This window comes from Mytilus galloprovincialis, chromosome 7 (genome assembly GCF_965363235.1).
Source record: "Mytilus galloprovincialis chromosome 7, xbMytGall1.hap1.1, whole genome shotgun sequence".
Taxonomy (NCBI): domain Eukaryota; kingdom Metazoa; phylum Mollusca; class Bivalvia; order Mytilida; family Mytilidae; genus Mytilus; species Mytilus galloprovincialis.
The window spans coordinates 79,061,228-79,077,248 of NC_134844.1; the positions used below are offsets into that span (position 1 = coordinate 79,061,228).

The 16,021-nt window shown below is 33.4% G+C and overlaps 1 long non-coding RNA gene across 1 annotated transcript; it reads right to left on the minus strand.

The window, feature by feature from the left end:
* Positions 1–611: 611 nt before the first annotated feature.
* On the minus strand, positions 612–7,493 carry LOC143081985 (uncharacterized). The gene is made up of 3 exons (XR_012980196.1): positions 7,415–7,493; positions 6,190–6,235; positions 612–882 (listed from the first exon to the last, which is right to left on the minus strand). It is a non-coding gene; the product is annotated as an uncharacterized LOC143081985 (long non-coding RNA).
* Between the last annotated feature and the right edge of the window lie 8,528 nt (positions 7,494–16,021).

Genomic DNA, 16,021 nt, shown 5'->3' on the forward strand with positions numbered 1-16,021 from the left:
ACACGAATTAATTATATGAAAATGTTTTTACGTTAGAAATATATTTATATAAGTAAAAAAATCATTAACACTTATGTACACGTACAAAATTAATTGTATTAACGCATGCGGATATCAAATTTTACTAAGACATAAACTTTTGCTTTTAACTAACTTCTGAATAAATATATTTATATTTAGACTTAATTGTTGTCTTTTTTTAACCAAATGTTTTAAGGCTCTTACTTTTTCCTCTGCATTTTTACAATTCATATTAGACCATATCGCTTTTTCATAGAAGAAACTTTTTTTTTAGATTCGCTTCTTCCATAGATTGTAATCTGCTTTTGTCAGTCCATCATGAAAGCAAACGTTTTGACTGTTTCAATGCACTTACTCTTGGGTATATCGTTACAAACATGAACCTGGCAAGATGATGTGATTTGCTATTGTTGTCAAAAATCGATAATCATGAAAATAGAACCGGTTTCAAAATACCAGCATCAAAACAAAAAAGTTATACAAGAACCAGAAACAACTCACTATATCACAAATTCCTACTATACTTCTCGTCTATTGGTAAACATTAAAGGTTCCAAAACGTACTACTATACAACGAAAAATGAAACAAATCAAAATGCTATCAATTTATATAATACTCTGTATATATTGGTTAGGTTTACATCTTACAATGAGTTTAAATCAAGCGTTAATTATTGTTGCTGGCTTCTGGCTTCTTTTACTTCTTATTACCCTTTAAAAAATATCCTCCACAATCGCAATAACATTTGTTGTTCACACAACTCCATGAATTGAAAGAAGTGCAGCCTCTTTTTGCACAACATCCTTTACAACCAGAACAAGTTTTAGAACATAACTTTAGCTGCTCGGTCAGAGTTATACCTAAAAGATATATGAGTACATTATGTTTAGGTAGTATGTATTTATAATAGTATATTATTTATAATTATGTTATGAGCCTATGTCGCTTACCTTGATCTATTTGCATTTTTAAGAATTACAATAATAAAAGATTTCATTACAATCCATGAATTATGTAAACAATAACCAGATCTGGTATGGTTGCGAATTCGAAAACTATTCACCAAAGTTCAATAGGAGTAGAGATAAATAATTATAGGCAACCGTACGTCCTTCAACAATGAGAAAAATCCATCGGCTGTAAATTATAACAAAACAGTTTACGAAAAATAAATTAGTCCGGCGGCTTTGTAAAAAATTGTGCACATCCTGTTACAAGCATGAAATTTGGCATAGACCTTCCTCAAATATTACTCTTTTATTTCAGATAGGGAGGCATTTGAAAAAAATGTCTCACTTCCGGTAAAATCCAAAATGGCGGACGTTATACTTAAATCAGCCCAATATCGAAGACTAGCGTGTAAAAATGTCCTATTATCATGCTACTATCATAATATTTGGTACAGACCTTTGTGTTTTACTACTTTTGGATAAATTAAATAGATTAGATGTCTTCAGAAAGCCCACTTCCGGTTAAAATCCAATATGGCGGACATTGTACTTAAATAAGCTTATTTTTTAGGGAGGGTAGTTGAAATGTGTTTTAACGTATTGCTACTATAATTACATTGTGTATGAACCTTTCTTTGGTGCTTCTGATGGAGACAATGTATAAGACATATGTCTTAAAAACCCTTACTTCCGGAAGTATCCAAAATGGCGGACAGAGAAATATCAATTTTTTATTCATATTTTCAACTTTCTTCAAAATGTAAAGAAAATGATTTTATTTTGTGCTGGTCATTAAACTTTTGGCTTTAAGTTATCCCCAAAACCACTTATTCTAGCATGTTGTAAATGCTAAGATATAAAGTTGACACTTCCGGTAAAAACATGACGTAAATTTTAAAGATGAGTCCTCAATCTATTTCTTCGATGTAGAGTTTTGGATAGATTGATTTAAACAAAATAAAATCACTATAGTACTAAAAAATATTTAAAACTACTTCTATTTGGCCAAGAATACATGCTTATTCACAATCACCACCACATGCACACAAGGCAGTGCACGGGAGACCTGATTTTACACATTAAAAATAACCGCGGCATCCTTTCTTACATCCATAATGTACAAGCTTCTGAAAAAATGATGAGGTCTTAGAAAGAGTTTTTTTTAAAGGAACCCTCTTTGTCCCTTCGCAATCCATTAGTGACAAGACTAGGTAGCATTAAGAGTCAATCCAAAGCTCGTCTCACTAAACACCTGCATTAGTATATTACACGTTTTACATGCTTGAAAAGACTAGAACAAGTCGTGGGAATAGCCTCACTTAAAATGAGATTTCCCTTTTGTGCAAAAATTGACTTTCTTGGTTCGTTAATCATGTTAGATCTGATAAGTTTGTACAGTACAACCCCTGTGATTTAGGCTGATCAATCATCATTCTTTATGTTAAAGTCACATCTTCAAATACCATTAATGTCTCCCACGCAGTCTTTTTTTTCCTTTTCAAGCAAAGATAGAACAGAATCACAACCCGTCATAAGGTATTGGTCAGAAATAAAAGTGTGTGATCACTCATTGCCTAGTGCATTTGAAAGGCCATTGATAGATATTAATCCAAAGATGTTTGCCTCCCCAAATACAATCAATAGTTCGTCTGCCCCTTTGTTACGGAATAGCGAAATACTGGTAGTTTTAAAGCTGCTAAAAGAAGCAAGGGCAACATTTAGGGGAAAGGGAATACACAGACGAACCCAGGATTAAAAACATCCTCAAAGATGGGAAAGTTTTCTGAGAGATGACGCCAGTAAGAAAAAACTTTTAAGTTTTCATTCACAGGAGCTTGCTCAATACAATTTTGAGTACAAGGTAGTTGAAGCAACAAATGCTCAGGATGTTTAGTGTTATCCACCACTTGATGATGTTTCATGTTTAGCACCATGTTTACACGAAGAGACTGACACTAGAATCAAGATAGATGTGTCTGATGCAGTGAAACATAGACTTAACTGAGTCATGACTCAAACAGTCGATACTGATGTCATTGCTGTTTCTCTATTCCGTGACATAGGACAGACAAACTTTGGTTTGCATTTAGAAGGGGAAAAGTATAAGATATATATCAATCAATGACCTTTCAAATGCACTAGGCATTAAAAGATAACACGTTCGCCGGAAAAGGAACTGCGTTGGTGACATTAATGGAGTTTGAAGATGTGACTATAGCATTTAGAATGATGATTGACCAGCCAACATCACCATATGGATTTGATGTTTAATGTCATTGAAAACGATACGTGGTTTTGTTGGAAGATAAAAAAAAAAAGAAACAGATTAGGTTAACAAGGCAAGAAAATATGTGTTTTTGCAGAATTTATTAAGATGTGAGAAACAATACCACAGTCTTTGTAAATGTTGGAAATCAGCTCTCCGATTGTGAATTGCGGCCTACTGAGTACTAGTATGCTGATTGGGTATTATGTGCTTACCTAAATAAAATACCTTGAAACTGAAATACGAGTGGATGAAGTCTTGGATGCGTATGGTAGTTATAGCAACAAATGGTCAGGATATTCTATCTTATCCACCACGTAATGTATTTCAAGTTCAGCACCAAGTTCACATTTAGAGGCAGACACTAAAATCATGGTGCATGTGTCTGATGCAGTGAAACACGCACTTAAACGAGTCATGATTCGAACAGTCGTTAATGATGATGTTGTCAATACTGTTTCGCTATTCCGTGACATAGGGGTAGACGTTGTGTTTGGGAGGGCAAAAGACTTTGGATTAATATCTATCAATGGCCTTTCAAATGCACTAGGCAATGAGTGATCTGGGTGATCTGAAACACTTATTGTTATCCATGTCTTTACCTGTTGTGATATGGTTCTCTCTTTGCTTGAAAGGGGGGAAAAGACTATGTGGGAGACATTGATTGCATTTGAAGATGTGACTTTAACAAAAAGAATGATGATTAATCAGACTAAATCACCGGGGTTTTACTGTAAGATCGCACAAACTTAGCAGATGGGTATAACATGGTTAACGAAGCAAGAAAATAACTATTTGCGCAACAGGGACGGCTTTTCGAGGCTATTCCCTCAACTTGGTCTAGTCTTTTCCAGCATGTAAATAATGCAATATACTTAGGCAGGTGTTTAGGGAGACGAGCTTGGGATTGGCTCTTATGCTACCCACTCCAGGCGGGGACAAAGAGGATAACTTTTGAAAAACTCTTTTTGAGGCCTCATTATTTTGTCAAAAGCTTATATATTGTGGATGTATGAAAGGATTCCGCGGTCATTTTTAATGTGGAAAATCGGGTATCCCGTGCACTGCGATGTGTGCATGTCATGGTGACTGTGAATAAACATGTATTCTTGGCCAAATAGTAATAATTTTAAATAATTTTTAGTACTATAGTGATTTTATTTTGTTTTAATCAATCTATCCAAAACTCTAAATCGAAGAAATAGATTGAGGACTCATCTTTGAAATTTACGTCATATTTTTAACCGGAAGTGTCAACTTTATATCTAAATATTTACAACATGCTAGAATAAGTGGTTTTGAGAATAACTTTAAGCCAAAAGTTTAATGACCAGCACAAAATAAAATCATTTCTTTACATATTGAAAAAAATGAAAATTTGAATAAAAAATTGATATTTCTCTGTCCGCCATTTTGGATATACCCGGAAGAAAGGGTTTTTAAGACATATGTCTTATGCATTGTATCCATCAGAAACACCAAAGAAAGGTTCATACACAATGTAATGATAGTAGCAATACGTTAAAACACATTTCAGTTACCCTCCCTAAAAAATAAGCTTATTTAAGTACAATGTCAGCCATATTGGATTTTAACCGAAAGTGGGTTTTCTGAAGACATCTAATATTTAATTTATCCAAAAGTAGTAAAAACAAAGGTCTGTACCAAATATTATGATAGTAGCATGATAATAACACATTTTTACACGCTAGCCTTCGATATTGGGCTGATTTAAGTATGACGTCCGCCATTTTGGATTTTACCGGAAGTGAGACATTTTTTTCAAATGCCTCCCTATCTGAAATAAAAGAGTAATAGTTGAGGAAGGTCTATGCCAAATTTCATGCTTGTAACAGGATGTGCACAATTCGTCTGAAATATGCTTGTAGCCGCCGGACTAAATATGGCAAACGTGAACTAGCGACAACCACTGAACTAGCGGCTTCTGGCTTGGGACAGGCACATAAAGAATGAGGGTGAAATGAATTGGGGGTTAACAAGAAAAAAAACCAAGGTTAAAACAAGAAACAGCTCAAAATAGTAAACATTTATACAATACTCTGTATCTATTGGCAAGGATTGCAACTTACATATTGTTTTACAATGAGTTTAAATCAAGAGTTACTAAATTATTAAACGTGTTCTTTTATATTTTTACATCACTGGGTCGATACCTCTGTTCGATTTTTAATTTGAATTGTTTCATCTTATTGTTCAAAGGCTTGTCTATATATGATACTGTTTTTAAACTGGAAACCCCAATGAGTATTGTGACCATGTTTTGTCTATTGAACTAAATAGATTAAAAAGAGAATTGTTTGTCAATATAATGGAATTTGATGCAACTGTCATGCAAAGTTTAAGCAAGCTATTTAACCAGATTCAATCCACCGTTTTCTACATAAAAAAATGTCTGTACCAGTTCAGGAGTTTGACAGTTGTTATCCATTCGTTTGGTGTGTTTGAGCTTTTGATTTTGCCATTTGATTAGGTACTTTCCTTTGTGAATTTTACTCAGAGTTCAGTACTTTTGTGATTTTAGTTTTTGGTAAAAAAAAAATTACGACGACGACGGACCACGGATAGCAAATGATGAGATTTCCTCACTTGGAACCTGTAGAAAAATGAGATGTAAATAAATTGTTTCATATTCATTTATTTATAATCCCTTAAACTTTTTAAATAAATTGCACAACATTGTTTTATTCATAACAAATGTAAAGGGTAATATTTATCATAACTGCGACTTATGTTTATATTTGTGGGTGGTTTTTCTTTTCTTTTTTTATATAAAATCATAACTTTTATTATATACTTTTATTTCATATCTATATATGCCACTATCTGTTTGTTCTAATTATATTTATATATAAGACATGATTCTCACACAAAAATATTAGAAGTAAATCATATGATGGTAATATTAAAGATTATAAAAATACAATACTCACATGAGAAAATAAGGAGCAAACAAATGATGGTTGACGACTGCATATTCTAGGAATGAACAGAAATAAAATTAATTTAAAGATATATCGTATAACAAAACTATTGTATTCATGACATTCTATTATTTTTTAAAACTTGGAAACTTACAGAAGACACATAGAGACCCATAATATTTTCAAGGCAGTATAAGGGTAATCGGAAAGTTACAGAAAGCAATTTCCAAGAGAAAATGGATATGAGGGGTAAAAGATAAACAATAGGTAATAGTTCAATTTCTTTCAGAAAATTATTCGTGAATCATAATCGGTATTTAAGATGTTCTGTGATCTCCATATCACTGTCAAAGGTCGTTTGGTGACATATAATTGTTAATTGTACATATACAACATTTGCATTCTGGTGGACCGTTTTATACCATAACTTCTTGTTTTCATGAGTCATAATATTATATCTGAAATAGTTTATCATCAACAGGACTTAGTGATTGACTGCTTTGTGTCTAGTCCCACTATTAGCACTAAAAGCTGATTTGTGTGGACAGTTTTATTAGAAGAGGAAGCTGGCATGCTTAGAGAAAAGCAACGACCTTTGGCTGGTTTAATAACAATTCTTAACAATAAATATTTAAGTCGAGAACACCTGCCACATACCAGAGGAACAGTCAAACTCATAAATCGAAAAAAAAACTGACAACGCCATGGCTTAAAATGAAAAAGACAAACAGACATAAATAGTACACAAGAAACAACATAAAAAAAACTAAAGACTGAGCAACACAAACCCCACCAAAAACTGGGTGTGATCTTAGGTGCTCCGGAAAGTTAAGCATATCCTGCTCCACATGTTGCACCCGTTGTGTTGCTCATGTTATTACAAATCAGATAAATAGTATAATTCGGTAGGTCACATTCATGAAATCGAACGTTTGGTGGAATCAACCATCAATGAAGCAGGATGTAATAAAATTAAAATAAGACAATGGAAACATACTGATCGATTACAGAAAACGTAAAGAAAACTAAACATGTTTGTTAACATTATAAACATCGTCTTGTCAATTTTTCATTTTTAACTCTTTAAGAAATAGACTATGATTGAGTCGGTGCAAAAATTTCAGATGTTATGCTGTTCTTAAAATTAATATTTTGATAATTGATAATTTACATAATTTTAAAACTTGTATCACAACTTAAATTACTTTCAAGTAAATATGAATCTCAAACTTACCTTGTTATTAACGAATCTCAGGAGCTTTTTCAATTTATGTTTAAGCTGAAGTTAACCTAGATGTTTTATACTGTGAGTGCCTTTTTTTTTAACCGACAATGTAATAAATCAAATAAAAACAGACTCTTTTTATGTTAATTATTTGTTACGTAGAAACAATTAAGATATGAATTATGCTAGTTATTAATTATATTGTTTTCAATCCGTTTTATGAAATAGGACAATGGCCTTAGAATTGCCGAATATTACGTAGCGTTATTTATAATAGGATAAGTTTGAAATGAATTATGTCGGATCGTGTTATGATTATCATATATTGGTAAATATTCAAATACACCTCCAAATTTTCAAGATAACTATAATATGTTCACCAAAATATATGTTCACTAGGACATTGTGTTGTTTCAAACATTTGACTGAGCTTAACAGTTTAATAGTATGCAGAATACCATACATAGAATAAATATGTAAATTCTATAACTTTCCATTTTCATGTAGCAATATTCATTCTTGCCTGATTATTGAGGTTATATCTCCTGATCGAGACGATATTCTAGAGCTTGCATTTGCAATCATAATTGCCTTGGAAGGGGATTGCTGCCAACAACGAAGCTATGAAACAAAGAGTTTCAATTGTTGAAGTGTAAGTCATCCCTTCAAAATTCTTACAGACTAAACTACGATATGGTTGACCGTTATGGAATATCTGCTTCACAGATGACGACGAATATCTTCAATGTTTAGTAATTAGCAAAAAACAGTAACATACCAAATAAGACTTATCACCAGTTTGCACTCACATGAACTATACAACGAATGTCAAATGTAGAGGAGGATCTATTCGTCTTTCGAGGCATATGAAATTAACCCCGGTTTTTGTTTAGGTTCGTGTTTCTCAGTCTTTAATTCTCTATGTTGTGTTTGTAGGTTGTTGTTTTCCTTTTGGTCGTTTTTCGTTTTATGCCAAGGTTGTCAGTTTATTTTGACTTACGAGGACAAATATCCGTTTGCTATCTTCCAATTTTCTGCTGTAAAGAACTGCATATCTAAACACGAACAATATGTTTCAGTTGTGTTGTTCTTTCCTCTTATATTTGATGAGTTTCCCTCAGTTTTATTTTGTAACTGGATTTGTTTTTTTCTCAATCGAATTAGGAATTTCGAACAGCGGTATACTTCTATTGCGTTTATTTGAAACACTAGATTTATTTCCTCGTTAAAACCTCCTCATACATACATGTATGTCTCTGAGTTTCCAAGATGACAGAATTTAATTACACTTCGTATCCTCAAAATATAACCATATGTGATAATGTTTCAGCTTCAAATCTAGCAATCATGAGTATCGAAGATTACGCTGTGAGCAGATGATTTGAATACAATGCACCTATTGCTGCCTACCTTAAAGAATTAAATTTATAAACTTGTATTCTAATTTTTTATTAGCTTTACATATAGTGGCAACTATTCAGATTGATTACCCATTTACAAATTTTCACAATCAAAATGTATTTCACGTGGATTTACCAGGATTACAGCAAAATAGATTGACTGTCACGAACTGGATAAAGAAGTGATATTTAACAAATGTTTTCTTTCGATAGGTCACATACAGACCCTTCAACGAGCTTTTGCATTTATTTTTAGAGCTAGCCTGACGATCTGACCCGATATCAGCTTATAGTCCAGTCTCAAGTGTGTCAGGATTCCAAGGTAGCAGAGAGGTTAACATTTTCCGTACATCTGGCTTGGCATTCAACGTCCCAAATCTGACCTAATGATAAGTTTTTATACATCCCACAAGAGCAAACGAACACTTCTTATATACATTTGGTTGAAAAGCATGGTATGAACAATGCAGGTAACAATATTTCTATACTCAGGAAATCATTGGCACGACCGTCAACCTGTACACTGGAAGGTATACATTGTATAAAAAACAAAATCCCTTGTCAAATAATCTCCATTTGTATCATACAAACAAAAACTAGGTCTTTTATAGTAGGATACAAATGATCCTAGGCCTGTGTAATGTAAAAATTACATTCAACCCGGAAAAAGCATTTTAAAAATTTAATTTAAACATTTTAGGTATTTCATTTTGACTGTAGATGGTATAAACGACATTTTCAGTTTCCTTGTTAATTAAAAGAGGGACGAAAGATACCAGAGGGACAGTCAACTGATAAATAGAAAATACACTGACAACGACACGGCTAAAAATGAAAAAGACAAACAAACAAACAACAGTACACATGACACAACATAGAAAACTAAAGAATAAACAACACGAACCCCACCAAAAACTAGGGGTGATCTCAGGTGCTCCGGAATTGTAAGCAGATCCTGCTCCACATGTGGCGCCCGTCGTGTTGCTCATGTTATAACAAATCCGGTAAATAGTCTAATTCGGTGGGTCACATTCATGGGGGGAAAGGGGATTGTAGTTACGACGTAAGGAACATATCCGATATCATCTATGAAACGGGTATATCATAACGGTCAACCAACTCGTAATGGCGTCCGTAAAATTTACGAAGGGATGATTTCAACTTCACCATTTGCACGGGAATATCATATCAATTGGGAGATATAAACCCCGTGTGCAGGTGCTGCTGGAATGTTGCTACTTAGAAATGGAAAGTTCACAATTGGAAAGCTGAAATCATCTCTTTTGTCGTAAAGTTTTGTTTTCAACCGACCCTCATTGTCAATTTCTAGATGTAAGTCAAGATATGAGGCCGACCTAACTGTATCTGTTGCTTATTCTTTAGTTTTCTATAATGTGTCATGTGTTCTATTTTTAGTCTGTTTGTTTTCTTTCATTTTTAGCCAGGCGTTGTCAGTTTATTTTCGATTTATGAGTTTGACTATCCCTCTGGTATCTTTCGTCCCTCTTTTATATCCTGTATCTCTAGTTCGATGGGATAGATGCGTTTAACATAGTCACTAAATTTTGAATTATTTAATGAGAGAACATCATCTATATAGCGGATAGTAAAGTTAAAAGATATTGCTAACTTCGTATCGTTCTTCCTTAGAAGTTCCTGTATAAAGTTAGCGTATCCTTGCATCCTGTTTAAGCTAATGGAGGAAATTACAAGCGGTTTGTTTTGTCGGATATAGTTTATCCTTTACTAGGATAACTGTAGATGTGTTCTTTAATGTACATATCTATTGTGATTGAGATTTAGCAAAAATTACTCTCTAACCTTGCAGGGACGGATCCAAGAACTTCGAAGGGGGGGCAAAGTATATAAATTTTGCCGAACGGAGCGAGGCGAAAAAATAATTTGTACCTTTTTTTGGTTAAAAACTTAGAATAAGTGTAAATGATGCACTTTTCATTTAATTTATTTATGGGGCATGTATATTCTAAATAGTTTAGGTGTATTGGTTGGATATTTTGATACCGTGTTCTTCCCATTAATTGTCGATTAAAAAATGATTGGATGGATCCAAAACTATATACTAGTATATTTGATGTAGAATTGTCTTGTCAATAAAAAATGGACATGGAAATTCTCGTTTGTTTTATGTTTAGTTAGCGTAACCTCGCAGATTTCTTGTTGTAAACAAGATATACACCGGGCTATTATATGAAATTTACAATACGACCGATACGAGTTAAGAAAGACAAACAACAAGTTTTATCCAAATGTTTGGTTAAAATGTTTCACCCAACAAGAGCAGTGACTGGTTCCAAACCAACCAAAGGCTACAAATGAGTCTGAAATGGCAACGAATTTATGAATGGCGTTCGACAAATGGAGCCATAAAGGCCACACCCAGCAGGCAGGTTTCAGTCAGGCCTTGAAAAAAGTAAACAAATATCAGTTCGGCGAAACAGACATTCCGGTCAGACATGCAAACCCCGGCCACAACAAAAAAAATACGCCCGTTTGTATTCATCATGTTCATAAAATGCTAAATAATTCTGTTGGAAATTTTTGTTTCTAATAGCAAACAAGTGGACAAGATTATTGTTTTCAATCCAGTCCCGGTCAGAACTTGTTTAAGGCAAAACTCAGAGTCATTTTTTTTCTCGCAAATATCTAAGACTGCCTCCTCAAATCAAATGGTTCGTATCTTAGAGTTTAAATCTATCTATAGCTTATACAGACTTGGAATCATAATGCATTTATGTTATTTTAAAATAGGCTGGGCGTTTGGGGTTAAACTTGTTTTCGTAGGTAAATAATATTTCTGTGGACATGTATTTCATGCGAGTGTAATAGTCTATAGAGTATTACTTTCTGTTTGATGAATAGTGAAATAGAAGTCAATACATTCTTGCTCAATCCTTTGTCACTTTGAAGGTGTTATTATTGTCACCCCCAGCCTAAGCAATGTATTACTTTAATTTGAATTTCAAAATGACTGAGTGACGTTTGTTGGACGCACTGGTCAACTCAATCATAGCGAATTACATGACTTTGACAATCAGTAAATTCCAGCAAAAATATCTTTATAAGTAAAGAATTGTCGCAAAAAATATAATATTAGAGTACACGGGAAATAGCAGTGTTCACGAAATCTAGTCCGATTAATCATTTTAAAAAAAAAACAATCAAAGGGGGAACACACGCCCTCTAGGCCATTCTCTGGATCCGCCACTGCCTAGTTAAGGCCATCTTGAATTTGCAGTAAGTATTATCTGATCTTTGTTTAAAGTGTCTTTGTGATTTTTTGTGTGTTTTTTTGTTTGATTTTTACACTATGTTAGTGACATTGTCTACATCATGGCATTTTCGTGAGTCTTTTGATGAGTCTTTTGTAGACGAAATGCGCGTCAGGCGTAAATACAAAATTAAATCTGGTATCTATGATGAGTTTATTTGTATCTTTCTTTGTCTTTCATTCAAAAGTACAAAATGTATATACATGTATGATATTTAGCAAATAGCTTGCGCTTTGAAACTTGATAGGTAGTTTAATCATAAGTCATAAAAAGAGATGCATTGTCTGGTTTTTAATAGGACAATGGCCTCAAAATTACATAATATTGTACACGTTTGAAAATCATTTTAGTCGTGCGTAAAAAACGACTTATGTTTTAATGTTCTGCTCTCTCGTTATACCACTAACATCTGAAATTTTACTTTTCAATCTGTTCATTATTAACACTGATTTAAACATTAAAAGTCTATTTCGGACAAAATATTCAGTACTTGTCTATTGACATAAGAGTTGTTCCACAAATCTAATAAATTTAGGAGCCCCGTAAGCAGTTACCTCAACGTGACCATTCTCGAAAGAAAGAAAAAAGGTGATCACAATGCGCAATACGAAAATTTAAATTGATAAACCAAATTGGCAGAGAGTGAGTCAAAAATCGTAGATATCACTTCGTCATCGATATAAACAGTGTTTTATTGTAAACGTTATATATATACGAGCTTATCTGAATGTCAATGCTTCTTTGTTGATTGTTTACAAAAGTGACATTATGGTAACTTCGGTTTCAAAACATGACCATTAATTAGCTGCCATATTTGCACATCAACACCGACCAAGTGAAATATTTATCTGACGATATATGGGTGCATAAACAATTATAAAATTGTTCACAGAATACTGTTTATGATGTATGCATGCATCGGTTTAAGAATTGGATTAGCATTATTTTTCAAAAGTCACTCGTTTTACATTACTTTGATAACTTGGCAGTTGATTTGTCCCTATACTGAGCAAGCAGCATTTAGTAATACGCTTTTTTTCTCTTCCTTTTGTATATGAACAGTTTAGTCGTCAGCTATGTTGTTAGTGTGCTTTGTTATTGAAATAATTGAAAACATTCTTATTTTTACATCTCCTTTGATAATTTCGGAAATTACAGATGATGATTAAACTTTTATTCCAACTTTCTCAGGAAAATTTAATATAGATATATTTGACTTTTCTCTTAATGTGCTTTCTATACACGTAGCTCCTTACGTTCTCGAGCCTTTAAACTTCGGTAGCTTTACAACTATAGAAGGCTTTAAATATTCCTGATATAGATAAATCAAACTAAGCGCAATCGACGCATATAATGCAATAAAGGCTAATTTTTGTTTTTAATATAAAAAAGAAGATGTGGTACTATGATTGCCAATGAGACAACTGTCCACAAGAGACCAAAATGACACAGACATTAACAACTATAGGTCACCGTACGGCCTTCAACAATGAACAAAGTCCATACCGCATAGTCAGCTATAAAAGGCCCCGATATACCATTAAGTTTTAATTGATTGTTGCTTTTTAAGCGCTATTTTCAGATAACCTGGTTATATATCCTTGCATTCAGGTTTTATTTGTGGAGGAAATCAAAGAACAGTGAGTATTATTAGTTCAATACTTGGTACATTTCATTTTCAGACACAATTGACAATTCGCTAGTTTCTCCGTAGATGCCGTTTCTTTAGTCCACATATACAGAAACCATTCAAACCATTATCAAGGTCACCCTGAACTTGTTGTTAGCATTCTCGTCACTTTGTTAAAGGCGGCTTTGTGATTTATTGTTTGTTTGTTTTATACCATATTGTTTCCATCATGGCGCTTATTTGTCATTTTTGAAGGACACCACGTGTTATCCGAAGTTAATAATGCTTTGCATATGGGTTTGTCTTTCAATGAGATCATAAAATGTTGGGTTTTTTTAAACAAATACCGACAGCTTTGAAAATTGATGCGTAGTTTATAAAATTTATAAATATATATGTATTGTCTGCATTTAATTAGGACAATGGCCTCAGAATTATATAACATTTTACACATAGTGTTATTCTCTAGAGAATACGTTTGAAATGCATTAAGTCCTGCGTTAACCGAATTATGTTTTAATTTAATTAAATTGTTCTTGCTATACGACACACATATGTACTTTTACTGAAATGCAGCAAGTCTTGTACAAAAACACTTTACACGAACGAAGACATTATGAATATAGTTATCAAAGGTACCAGGCTTATGATTTTATACGTCAGACGCGTTTTTCGTCTTCATAAGACTCATCAGTGACGCTCAAATCAATATAAAGCCAAACAAAGACAAAAAAGTTGAAGAGAATTGTGGACCAAAATTCCAAAACGTTGTGCCAAATATATGCTACATGTAATTGATCGACTGATTGATGTTCGCTTAACACCATGTGACAAATCAATCTTGCATAGGATGGACGATAACAAATAAACAATAAATTAATTTAAATACAATCCGTGAACTAATTCAAAGTAAATTAACTGGGATGAATAGCAAGAAAATGTGAAACTTGGTGGATAAATGGTGTTGGTAAGGAATTGGCGTATTGGCTATCCATAAGTCATCTAAAGACTTCTCAAAGAGTTGTTGGAATACTTTGTTAAAGTTCAACGTACTAGGTGCTATGCCTTTTTCAAACACACTGCAAAAAGGAGAAAAAAACAAAGACTAGTCGGCTAGCAGTCAGAATAAGACCGTGGTTTGACCTTATATGGTTTTTCGTTTACATATTGTGACTTGGATGGAGAATTGTTTCATTGGCACTCATACCACATCTTCTTATATATGTGTGACACACTTAAACTGTACAATATCATATAAAAAAGCAGACGTGGTATGATTGCCAATGAGACAACTATCCACAAAAGACCAAATGACACAGACATTAACAACTATAGGTCACCGTACGGCCTTCAGCAATGAGCAAAGCCCATACCGTATAGTCAGCTATAATAGAACGAGAAAACTAACGGCATTATTTATGTAAAAAAAAACATTTTGTTTTCTAAATGTTCAATAAATTTATGTAATTACACATTGATATGAACACGTGTCTTGCCTTTTAGTTCCTTTAACAGCAAAATGCAAATGTTTACATTGAAATATAAAAGCTTTTATATGTCAATGATCCATGAAGGAAGGTACATGGTTAACCAATCTCCATGGAAATAAGACGTGCCTATGCTAAAATAAATCCATACGAAATATTATTGACCTTGGTTTTACAGAAGTGGTTCCCAGTAAACTGACCTAATCCCAAAACTAATATAATACTGAATCCTCTGAATTTGTTTGCATGTAGTAGTTGTCGTTTTTTGATTTGGTTCACAAGTGTTTCTCGTTTTATTTTTATAGATAAGACCATTAATTTTCCTGTTTAAATTGTTTTACACTAGTCCTTTTTTACCCCTTTATAGCTTGCTGTTCGGTGTGAGCCAAGGCTCCGTGTTGGAGACCGTACTTTAATCTTTAATAGTTTTTCTATTACATATTGTGACTTGAATGGAGAGGTCTCTCATTGGCACTCACACCACATCTTCTTATATCTATATACCGGTATGTTAACTATGCAAAAGTTCAAAGTCAATAGACCATGTGGGATGGACAAAATATTCTCCACGTAAATGAGATATCTGTCAACACTAATGTGCAACTGCATACCAAATATCATTGGCCTATCACTAGACAAAAATGATTATCATAAACTGACCTAATCACAAACTTAAAGATGCAAACTATATGTAAAAGTTTCATAGCTAATACAATGACTGCTGCAGCGGGGCCAATCAATCTCCATGACAATGATGTTGACGACGCCGCAGACACAAGAAACATCATATGCATGTCTGGATTTTAACT